At 27.0% G+C, this 13,252-nt stretch overlaps 1 long non-coding RNA gene across 1 annotated transcript; it reads right to left on the reverse strand.

The window, feature by feature from the left end:
• Positions 1–3,873: 3,873 nt before the first annotated feature.
• LOC136073665 (uncharacterized) lies at positions 3,874–5,250 on the reverse strand. Its single transcript, XR_010644001.1, has 3 exons — positions 5,056–5,250; positions 4,632–4,725; positions 3,874–4,231 (listed from the first exon to the last, which is right to left on the reverse strand). It is a non-coding gene; the product is annotated as an uncharacterized LOC136073665 (long non-coding RNA).
• Positions 5,251–13,252: the final 8,002 nt, after the last annotated feature.

The raw sequence follows: 13,252 nt of genomic DNA on the forward strand, positions 1-13,252 counted from the left end.
TAACTTTTTGATAAATTATTCGAGTATTCGATTACTCGAATATTTTCAGATTTTTCTATTTGATATTCGAATAGTTGAAAAGCTCGAATAGTTGGATGGTCTACAAATTACCGCTGTTACCGGTAACTAAAAGTAACTGCTTTGGAAGTTACCGAAATCGTCGAACCCAATACACTAGCGTTTAATTATAATAATAACTTATGGTTAACTGCTAATGCGTTAATAAATTATATAATCACGTCATAATCCGGTACAAATATATAATAAATTAAGATTTATTTCTTTGCCTTCCCTGGTTTGACTTCACTACTCAAAAAAATAAAAATACAAAGAAACGCTTTCATAAAATAAAATAAATAAACGGTTTTAAATAATTAACAAAAAATATATGGATGACCAAAATCGTCACAATCTTTTTATAGAACCCCTAAATATATATAGTAAAACCCTATTCCATCTTTACTAAATAAATCTAAAACATTATGAACCATCAAAGCATCTAATCTGAGCCTACAGTTGCTCGTACGTCTTTTTGTTCAAGGGGTTTTACAGCCATTATCTATTTAAGAAATGTTAAAAATATTTGTTTTGATTAGTCATAACATTCCATTCAAAGTTTGCTAATAAGTTCACCATTAAATTAAAAAATGAAAATTACTTAAATGGGACGGATTGAAAAGTTTTATTATATAAAAGGTATGACTTTTTTGCTTGGCTTAAAAAAATAAATTTATTATATAAAAGGTATCTTTTGCGCATGAAGCCACACAACCTAGTAGGGATTGGTTGTGTGGCTTCATGCGACACCATTCGAAAGCCTAACAGGTGATGAGTCTTTGAAGTAACTGAGAGAAGAAGCAGCAAAAAAAGATACCGCTCTAAGAAAAAAGACCACATACAAAAGAAGAAACTTCCTAGCTGGAAATGAAAGAGACAGTGATGAGGACGACGACACTGTGTGTCTAATGGGTGACATTTATGTAGGTCAAGGAGAAAAATGGGTGTGCTGTGATTTATGTTGTGTTTGGTACCATGAATGCACAGAAATTCCAGATAGAGCTGATATTAAAGCCATGGACTGATGATCTGTGAGAATCGTCTACAAACGATGAAAAATATGTCTAACATACTCGAGCTTATTGCCCCCATTTTTTAAAAGTTGAGTCAGCATTAGTAATAACTTTTCAGCTTTTTCTTTCACTATATGACTTATCTCATTGTGAAAGAAACCATATACTATATCATATAGTGAATAAAAAAGCTAAAAAGTTATATAGTATGTGACTTATAATATACATATAATATATTACTTAAAGTATACATATAGTATATATTTTTGTTTGCAATGACATCGCAAATGGAAGGCGCTTTATTTTAACGGATAAAAATAACTTTTTTAAAGAAAAAAAAAAAAGGGAAAAGAAAACATTAAAAAGTTAAAGCAAAAAATAAAATCAACTAAATAGAAGAATAAATAAATGTTTTTAGAGAAGAAAAGAAAAATAAATATCTGAAAGCAAATAAGTAAAAAAGTATTGAAAATAGAAGTTAAAAAAAAAAAGTTAATGAATGAAATAAATAAAAAGAATGGAAAAGAAAGAAAAAAAACTATTTAAAAAAATATATTTCTTAGGATTCTTTATTTACGATTTATTTTTTAGGTAAGCTGCTATGCGGTCTTGTAGAAATGATTTTTCTTTAGTTTTTAGCGCATAAAATTTTACTTTTTATTTTTTGTTAGTCATTTATTGTTTTATTTTTAGTTATTAACTATTTTTAAATAATGATATATAATTTTTTATGCAGTTATATATTTTTTGTTTTTATTTTCATTTTATTCATTTGTTATATATGTTTTATTCTACCGTGTGTTATTATTGTTATTTTTTCTTTATTTATTATTGTTTTTTACTTTTAATATTATGCTGTTGTTTTTTTGTTTTTTTGCCAAAAGTACATTACGCAATTGTTTTTTGCCAAAAGTACAATACGCAATTTTTTGTTTTGCTTGTAATGTTTGTTGTAACTTTTGCTTTGTTTTGATTTTCTCAGTGTTTTTCTGTTTGTATTTTATTTATTTATTTAGTCATATTATTTGCAATAAAATTCTTATAAGAACACTAATTTTTTTTCTTCTTTTTTATTATATATATATATATATATATATATATATATATATATATATATATATATATATATATATATATATATATATATATATATATATAAATTAGTAAAAAACACTTATCTAACTTTTTTCTTCAACTTGAAGCTCCACCATTGCTGGTTCATCAGGAAGAGTTAACTCTTCATAATGTTTTTTTTACTAATTTATTATTGCTCTGTTCTTTAAGAACATTGAGCACTCTATTTGTAAAATACACTAACATAATTTACATATATATATATATATATATATATATATATATATATATATATATATATATATATATATATATATATATATATATATATATATATATATATATATATACATATATATATATATATATATATATATATATATACATATATATATATATATATATATATATATATATATATATATATATATATATATATATATATATATATATATATATATATATGTATATATGTATATATATGTATATATATATATATATATATATATATATATATATATATATATATATATATATATATATATGTATATATATATATATATATATATATATATTGAAAAATCAACCATTATCTATATATATATATAAATTAGTAAAAAACACTTATCTAACTTTTTTCTTCAACTTGAATCTTCACCATTGCTGGTTCATCAGGAAGAGTTAACTCTTCATAATGTTTTTTTTACTAATTTATTATTGCTCTGTTCTTTAAGAACATTGAGCACTCTATTTGTAAAATACACTAACATAATTTACATATATATATATATATATATATATATATATATATATATATATATATATATATATATATATATATATATATATATATATATATATATATATATATATATATATATATATATATATATATATATATATATATATATATATATATATATATATATATGTATATATATGTATATATATATATATATATATATATATATATATATATATATATATATATATATATATATATATATATATATATATATATATATATATATATATTGAAAAATCAACCATTATCTATTATTTTCAATAATCTACAATAAAGACATTAATAATAAAAAAATTTTATGAAAAAAGTTGAATATGTATTCGCTTTAATAAAGTGAACATACTGAACAGCATACCTGAGGTTTTGGAGTAGAACTTAAAATAATAGAAACTGAAACAATAGATACAAAAAAACAACGTTTTCTTTTTTACAAAAATTGGAAAAATAATTTCATAAAGGTATATCTGTCAAATTTCAAGAAAATTTAACTGTTAGGAAAATTTGTGACAATATTTAGTTATATAACCAGCAACGTTTTTGATTATTCGAAAAACAGCGCTAAATTTCAATAAAAGTTTCAGATCACTGGAAATATAATGACGTTTTTCGTTAAACTTCCAGTGAACTTCTTGTGAAGTCGTAATTTTTACTGAAAACCCAGCAAACTCGTTGAATTTCCAGTGATCTCTTACATTTCCAGTGAACTTTCACTGGAAGTTCACTTGGTTTTTTTGTAGGGATATATAGCAAAACTTATTTATTGTTATCGTTTTTTCAAAATTTTGTTTATCAAACAATCAAAAATTGTCAAAAAAAGCTAAAAGACTTTTCTCTACATTTTTATTTAATGGAGATGGGATTTCTTATGGCAATTATGCGCTGATGATACTTGTAAATATTGGTACCGTCAATAAAAATACTCAATCAGTTAAGTTACTTAGTTAATATGTTAAGTTACTTAATCTTTATGTTCTTTACAAAATTATAGCATTAAATAATTTAAACCATAATTTGAAACTTTGTTCATTCTTTATAACAAATAAGCTGTCGGATTCGATAGTGCAGATTAACGTATTTATTTTATCGAACTAAGATTTTGACCCACAAACTGATTATTTACTTCAATATAAAATCCAAAATATTTTAGGCAAGTAGTGTTTTTAGGCAATTAGTTAGTAGTGCTTACATTTATTGTATTTTGACTTTATTTGATATTTTGGATTTTTTGTTGTTTATTCGGTTATACATTCCATGTCGTCGCTTCTTGACATTCCACTTGCATCTGATAAGTTAAATAAAAAATTAAATTTAATTGTTTTTGAATTATTATTATAACAACAAATTTATAAATAATTTATAAATTTATAATTTATAAATAAAGGACCACTCGCACACATTTACATATACAAAACATGAAATAACAAAACTGAACGCATGAACAAACATTCAAACACATAAACATGCAAAGCTCTTACTTGCAATATAAACAGTTGCTGACTCACACAATAAACGCTCACACAAAAAAACAATAATTAGCACATATGAAACATTATTTTCATATATAAACACTGTTTCCAAATACAAACAACCATTAGTACACGAACAACCACTCCCACAAGTGAAACTTCTATAGAAAACATACTTATCAGGCATAAAACACAAACAAGACTTTAAATAAATACTCATTTGTTCTTGGTAATCTTTTAAATCGTTAATATTCTCTCTCATCTCACGAAATTGTTTTACGAGCGCCTTGTCGCTTTCTTTGAGCCATTTCTAAAATTAACTTTTTAATTAGTTTATGTTTTATATTTATCTATTTTTTTCCAAAAATGAGATAAAACCATTAATATCAATAGTGAGCTTTATCCTATTTATAATTAATATTGTGACGAATGAAGTAAAGGGTAGTGCGATATAGTGAAGTGTAGGGCGGTGTGGTGTAGTAAAGTATGGTGGTATTAGTGCTTAAGTAATAAAAAATTTTCGCCTGAAATTTAATCATGTAAATTCTTATTTAAGTTTCTAAGTCTTATGCAATATAAAACTTTTTAAGTCTTATGTAATATAAACGTTGCTTTATTTTTAGATAAATAAATTGCACACCAACTCTTCCTTTAACCATACTAAAACTCGAGATAAATTTTCTTCTCTTTTAATTTGGCTGATTTCACTTGTTTTCAACAAATCTATGTAAAATTTATAAGTACCATCCATTTTTATAAAACTAAATGTCAAAATTTAAGAAAGCAAACCATTGACTTAAACATTTACTCAATTGATAAAAGCGTTTTATCGTTTTACTTGTTATGACGTTCCAGTAGTTAAATCTCTACAATAACAGATAATGTTTTAAGGGATTAGAATTTTAATACTTCCATCTTTGATGTTTACAAAAAAAATATTTTTCAAAGTTTTTAAAAATCAATACCCCGTGGAAGAGCCGTAAATATTCTAACTATGTTCGTCGTGCAACTTGAGATTTTATTTTAAAAAACAAGATTTTTATCAGTTACTTTATAAGACGTGGCATAACTTCAAAAAACTTATGGTTTTAAAACGTTTTCGATCTTCAACTTAATTATCTAAAACATATTATGAAGTAATTTGGACCTTAGTCGGTTTAAAACAAAATTTTTATATTTGGTATCGTTTTGCGGCTCTGGTTGTGGGTCATAAATTTAATCTGATTGGAAAAGTGTGCGTTCATAATTATGACTCTGAGAACGTGCCCCGCAACAATAAAATAAATATACTAACAAAGATAAATAAATATACTAACAAAGTTACAAAATAAGAAATAAAGTACAACTATGGCAACAGCAAAAACTGTTACACGAGTAAGCAAGAATAGTATCTTTTTTAAATTTTTAGAGCCAATTTTCTTACAAGCTCTTCATATTATTGGCATTTACAATATCAGACGTCGCGTTATTTCAAATATTAACAACTCTGAGAGAAAAAGAATATTTATAAACATTAGGTTGACATTTGAATTTGCGTTAACTAATTTTATGACGTTGAGTATAAATATAATTATTAGCTAAAAAGAAATTTGATACATAAAGACAAACAAAATTGTTCAGAAAATTTGTAACGTGGAATAAAGTCTTGCATTAGACGACGAATTTCGAGTCGTTCCAAATCGAGTTTTGGAAGTCTGTTAAAATATGAAAATTTACTTAAGTTGGCTAGTTTCTTAGTCCTTGAAATCGCTCTTAAACGTCTTTGAAGTTTTTTTGAATGCATTTATTACAGTGCAGTGTACTAGCGTACAATGCAGTGTACTAAAATAGATCTTATGTAAGTAGTAAAGGATTTTACAAGAACACGTGGATAACGAGTTTTAAACACTTAAAATTAAATATGCTAGGATGTTTTGCCAGAAGTTATGTAAACAAATTTGTCCTGCTCAATTTTCATTTCTGATAATTTGGTTTAAATAAATTAACTCCTATTTATTTTCAGCTTTTGAAAAACGCACCAAAGCTAAAGCTATGGTGCGTTTTTCTTTATTCTCTTATTTGACTAATATATACCTGTAATTGTCCTACATTTAAGATGACGGTTCCAATTTATGTTTAATCACGGCTCAAAAATTTTTTGTACGTATTATTAAAAAAGTCTTTTCAGTGCTATTTATATATTGTTTACATACACACACACATATATGTATATATATATATATATATATATATATATATATATATATATATATATATATATATATATATATATATATATATATATATATATATATATATATATATATATATATATATATATGTAGTAGATTGTAAATTACTAAAGGAAAAAAAAAACAGCTATATAAAGATTAAATTAATGCTCCACTATCTAAAACTATTACCTGGAATAGGTTAGGTCAAGTCATAGTTGGGTTTTTATCTTTCTTATATTGCCAAAAACTAAGCCCTGGAGTTTACCACTAATCACTTTTATCCATTCAGAGTATGTACCAATAATATTGATACTCTGCCGCCGATCTCTTAAGTAACATTCTATCCAATTATAGAGTTTATCATCTATTCAACAAACTTTTTTAGTAGTTGGAGAAATATAAAGGTATATATTATCTATGTTAATTTTATTTTCCAAGGCTAATGTCCAAGCATCAATAACTGACATTAACTTTGTTAGACACGAACGACCTTCAATAAATCCATGTTGAAAACTGCTTAACAAGGAGCGATTGTTAAAATGCGAAAACAATATAAGATTATAAGTTATTGCCAGTTTTGTTATTAAAACTAATCTTTGGTCAATTATTAATTTTGTTTTTGTATTTTACATAACTATAAAAAGCTTTTAAATCTTATTTTATTTTTGATCTCGAATTTCTTTTAAATGATATCACAGCATTTTTGCATACATTTTTGGCTTCAATGCGTGAGTTAATGTAGTTAAGAAAAGAGCCTCTGGTTTTTGTTATAAGAAATTTTTGATATGCCTATTTTTTTTTGATATCTTTTTCTTGCATGGTTTGTTCGATATTGTTGTTAAACCATAAAAAAAATTTTTTACAACTTTTTAAATTCATGAAATATATTCCACGAGTCAGTAGTTGACTTATTGTATTACCTATTAAACCAATCAACTGATTTTATATTGAAATTTAATCGATCATTATCCCCGCAAGAGTATTGATAAATTATATATTTTTTTTATAGTTAGAGTTAATGTTGATAAAAAAAGATAATGGCTATTCCCAATTGGTGGCTTGTGATTTATATTGGTAATCGTGTTGCAATCTGAAGATATCAACTTTTTATTAAACTAACGATCTCAACTTTTTGATTTATCTGAAGATCTCAACTTTTTATTAAGCCGTTTTACACATGATAAATAAATAAATCAAGGAAACTAATGAAAAAACTGTAGTGTAATAATATAGTACAAAACTTAGAGTGTGGGGAAACGTAGATTCAGAACATAAGTAATAGGTTTATTAGGGGTTAATTCATTATCCAGTGTATTGAAAGGGTAGACACAGCTTGTTGTCTTGCTTAAAAAGTGATAAAATGACGTTCGAAATTTTAAAAAATGGCATAGAATATCAGGATATAAAAGAGTGCAATTTGTAACTTTAATTAAGAGGTCTTTATTGTTTATTTCAGATAAAATCGGAGGAGGAGAGATATCAACATTTGACCAGTGGATCATTTCTAAATATAAGAAAGCATAAAAATTGAGAGAAATCTTTTGTAGAGAGAAAACATGTACCCCATCAGTGTTCTCTTTTCTTCTACATGCAATGATTTTCTTTGCTGCATCGAGCGCTTTTTTTTTGTTTTTACCTTTGATGGCTGACAACAAAACACTTTTAGGATGAGCAAAATAACTGTTTCTGTAAAATATTTTCTAGGCGATTGGTATTGTATCAGGATGATTATGACTATAAATACATTTCATAATAATGACATAATTCCATGCTCCTTCAACGCATTTTTCTTGATTAAAAACGAACAGAAACAGTAAGTTTCATGATATAATCAACAATTTTTATTAGACTTTTCGTGGGTTTTACGGTCGACATGTATAAACGAAGTAGACGATTGGCAAATGTGAGCCACCTCGCATGATTGAGATTTCTGGGAGGAGTATTTGTGAAATACTTATTCGTTTCTACATCCAAATTTTGGAATTCTTGGATAACAGCATTGCATGTTTTAAGTAAGTATTTCAGATCTTTTCTGAAATCATAAATGACGTCATCAGACATTTCAATGAGTACTCCATTTACACTAGCAAAGTCAACTATCGGTAAAAAATGAACATCAAAAGATAGTTGTTCATCAAGAATGCCTTTGAATACAGTAGGACCAGATGTACTACCATCAAGTGCAGTGGAAATTGCTCTGAGAGGAAGCTCATTCAAATGAAGCAAACAAATACATCATTGAAGAGGTTTGCTAATACGAGTTTCAAGTAAACAAATGATACCATTTTTCCAGCTCATATCTACTTTGGTTCCACCACATCGTAAAGTCACAAGAGAATTTCTGTCATTTAAAACTGAAAATTATGTCTTTCTCAACACCAACTGTTTTACCACTTAGTGGACAAATCTGATCAAAGTAGACGCTGTTGGGATATGAGCGGATAACGTAATGATCTTCTTTGATGGAAGTGGCCCTGCAAACTTTATCATTGTCTTGTTCCTCCAACCTTAGGGTTTTGTCTATAAGGCCATCAGAACCGATTCCAATTATTTCTGTGGCTAATTCTGCATGTTCTTCAACATCTTTGCCACAGGTTTCTTTGTCTTCTTAATTTTGCTTGATCTAATATCTAATGTAGTGAATCAAATGATATATTTTTCAAACAAGCATTAACAATTTTGCATGCATCTCGGTTGCTTACTCCTGTTCGTTCCATTATTTGACAGAGTTCTTTGTACTGAAGTATATTGCAATATTTGGGATCATGTCCACTATATGAGCTGTCTTTTGAATCAGTAGCTTCGTCATATTCCTCATTATCATCACAACAACTGCTTTCTTTATTGCTCTCGCAGGAAAGAGTTATTATCATTGAAGAAGCTGGTATGTTTCGACATTCTTTTTTCCAAACTGAATTTCCCGTATTTTTCGAAATTTCTGCTTTTGGAGTCGTTCTGTTTCTTTTTTGGTCAATCTGGCCAATGTACATTTTACAACTACTATTTTGATCGAGCCAAAATTCCCATTCCTCAAAAGGAACTTTGATTGAACAATTACAGTTTGACCGGTCCCTAATACCATGATTAACACATTTGCAAGAACAAATTTCAAATACTTTATTGAACGAGCCAAGTTAGTTCTGAAACGTAGAATAATATATCTCTTTTCATCAACATGTTTCCTCAATCGTTTTGTACCTGTAACCAGTTTATATAGGCTTTTCAGAATGCTTTATATAAAATTTTTGGCAACCCCGCCCTCGACCATATGTTTACCAAAGCATCAGCTACTAATTTACTTAAGTCTCTGATTGATGGTTCTTCAGAGGCTTAGGATTATGAAAAAGTCTTTGCGTGCCTGATGTATAGATAATGCTTAAAGACTTCTGCTTTTGTCGGCAATCGACTTTTTGGAAAATTACAAGGTTGGGCAAATACTGAGTGTTTTGTGTCACTTCTCGTTTTGATGAATTTTTTTTTCAAGTTCGTTATGCAATTTGAAAAGAATAAGAATAAAAAATTATTTAAAAATCCACATTTACAAAAAATGAATTAAAAAAAGTCAAGTTCTCTTGTGAACGTAAATATCAAGTGCCAACAAATCAATATACCAAAATTCAAACAATTCTTTTTGTTAAGATTAATATTGCAATATGCATTCAGAACGCTCACAATATTGTGAGTGTTGCGTTATCACGATTAAATATTAAAAATTAACTATCTGATAGTTATTGATTCTAACACGTTTATTACATAAAATCTTATATATATATATATATATATATATATATATATATATATATATATATATATATATATATATATATATATATATATACATATATATATATATATATATATATATATATATATATATATATATATATATATATATATATATATATATATCTTTAAAGGTCATATCTTGTTATACGATATGTATATAAATAAATTGATTTTAATAAAAAAGGCAGCGTATAACTATTTTTTTAAATATATTTTAGATATAATAATTTATTTTTACAATATTTCGTTGACCTATTGTGGTCAGCGTCATCAGGTAATGAAAAAAATGTTACAAAACAACATAAAACCAACCGTTTAAAAAAGAAGACATTAAAAAGCATAAAATATAAAAACCAATCAAATAATATAATAGTGACGTCAGTTAAATTTTTGTCAAAATTGGTCCCCAAGTTTTTGTTTTCACAATATCCCCGTCATCTCTATTTAGAACAGTTTGCCCAATACCTATCTCGTGTCGAATTCTTGCTTTATTCATCTCCAGGGATTCTCTAACTTTTCTTATCCTGTATTCTGGAATGACTGCCAAGGTTTTAGGATTTAGCCAATCAAAAGTACCACGGCATGTTCTAGAATGTTCCGTGGCTCCTGAACTCGACCATTTCTGATTTTTACAGGCTCTTTGGTGTTCCGCACTTCTTGAAATGATTTTCTTTTTGGTCTCACCAATATATATACTTCCGCATGAGCATTTAAGCTCGTAAACACCCGGATTCGAGTTCGGTGGTAGTTTTGTTTTGTTGTTGCATTGTATGTTATTTAAATTGGGAGGTGAAGTAGATATAACTCTGATGTTTTGTTTTTTAAACTCTCTTCGGAGTTTAGGGCCAATAATAGGTATCCAAGGTAGTTTAACAAACTGCTTATTTAATTGTTTAGATGTAGTATTTTTTGAAACGCGGTCTAAATAGTTTTTGGTTATTTTAATAAGATTACATTTGTTATAGCCGTTTTCTAAAAAATGTATCTATGAGGAAATCAATTTCTTGTAAGAGGTATTTTTGGGAGCAGATTTGTTTTGCTCTACAAAGAAACCCTTTGAAGACGCCAGTAATTATGCTTGGGTTGATGTTAGAGTTTGGTTTTATTTGAACATTGGTTATCACATCCTTTCGGTGTATTTGAAATTCATAAAATCCGTTCATTGTATTTGTAATAGATATATCTAAAAAGTTAAGTTTTTTTCCGTTTTTAAGTTCAACAGTATATTTTATGGAGGGGTTTTGTTCATTTAAAGTTTTTAGGAACAGTTCTTGTTTTTCTTTCGAATCGAAGCAAGCATGTGTATCGTCTACATATCTTTTGTAAGTTATTGGTTGGAATGAACTAACAAAGGCTATATTAAGGGCTTTTTTTTCTCTATATTTTGCAAAAATGCATCAGCCATGACTACCATCAACGATAAACCAATTGGACCTGAATTAGGTAAAACTCGGATTTTATCTTCGTATAAAAAGTAACACTTGCTTAGCGAAAGTTCAATTAACTGGTGTATATCTAAAAGAGTTAAATTAGTCCTAGTTTTTAAATCCTCTAAATCATCGTTCAATATGCTAATAATAACCGGTATTGCTTCATCGATCGGTACAGATGGATATAAATTTACTACATTAAATGAAACTTGAATTTCATTAGGGTCTATCTTCCATTCTTTAGCATCGTTGACAAAACTACTTGAATTAATTAGTCGAGTTGTATTTTTGTTTAATGTTGGTTGAATGATTTTAACCAGATACTCTGATGTTCCATAAGGTGGTGTATTAATAGTGGAAACAACAGGACGCATTGGGTAGTTTTTTTCTGGTTTTTGAGCTTTAACCATTTTATAGATTCTAGGTGGAACGCAATCTGATGGATACATTTTAAAGTAAGTGGCATTGTCTAAACTTACCCTGTTTTCTTAATTTACATAACAGTTTTTGAAATTTAGTGGTGAATGTGGGTGTTGGGTCGTAATCAATAACTTTACTATTTTTTATTTGTTTTTCTAATTTATCTTTTGCTTCATTTTCGTTTAATAAAGCAAAACCTGCTCCTTTGTCAAATGGATATATCTTTAGGTGTGAATGCTTTTTTAGGTTTTGTAAACAAAAGCGTTGTTGTTTTGTTAAATTATCTTTTAATTTTAGTTTTAAAGAACAAGTTAAAATTTTCGAACAGTTTTGTCGAAGAATCTCTGCCTGTGTTTGCTTATTTTGTTGTTCGAGTTCTAAGGCGCAAGTTTCAATATTAGTGATGATGTCCATATAAGGGATATTATTTTGTGATGGGACAAACTTCGGACCAAGATTAAGTAGTTCAGTAGTTGCTTTATCCAAATTAATGTTTGTTACTTTTTTATTATTTGCTTTTGAGAAAAACTGTTTTGAACGTGTTTACAGTTGCTTAAAATCAGTTCTTCCCAGCTAGTTTGATTAATTTTTGAGAAATAGTTTTGTTGTTATTGTTAACTGAACTTTTGTTGTTTTTTGTATGTGTACCCCAAAAACGGCATTCAATTTATCGATTGTATCTCTGCAGCTAGTGAACCTATGAAGCTGAAATTTGGCGTGTCCTAATATTATTTGATATGCTTTAAATAAAACCAGTTACTGCTAACTTAACCTTGGAGAAAATACCCGATGCACCACAAAAACCAGAAGATAGGTTAAAAACAACATTGTTGTTTTATAAAACAACATTTTATAGCAGTGGCGGAACTTTAAAATTTGGGCCCCCCCGCAAAAGAATGTTTTTTTTTTAAAAAAAAAGTTTCACATATTAAATAGATATTTATTTCATATATCATATTTAAAAACAAAAAATTAAATAAAGATAAAG

The sequence above is a fragment of the Hydra vulgaris genome, chromosome 15 (assembly GCF_038396675.1).
Source record: "Hydra vulgaris chromosome 15, alternate assembly HydraT2T_AEP".
Classification (NCBI taxonomy): domain Eukaryota; kingdom Metazoa; phylum Cnidaria; class Hydrozoa; order Anthoathecata; family Hydridae; genus Hydra; species Hydra vulgaris.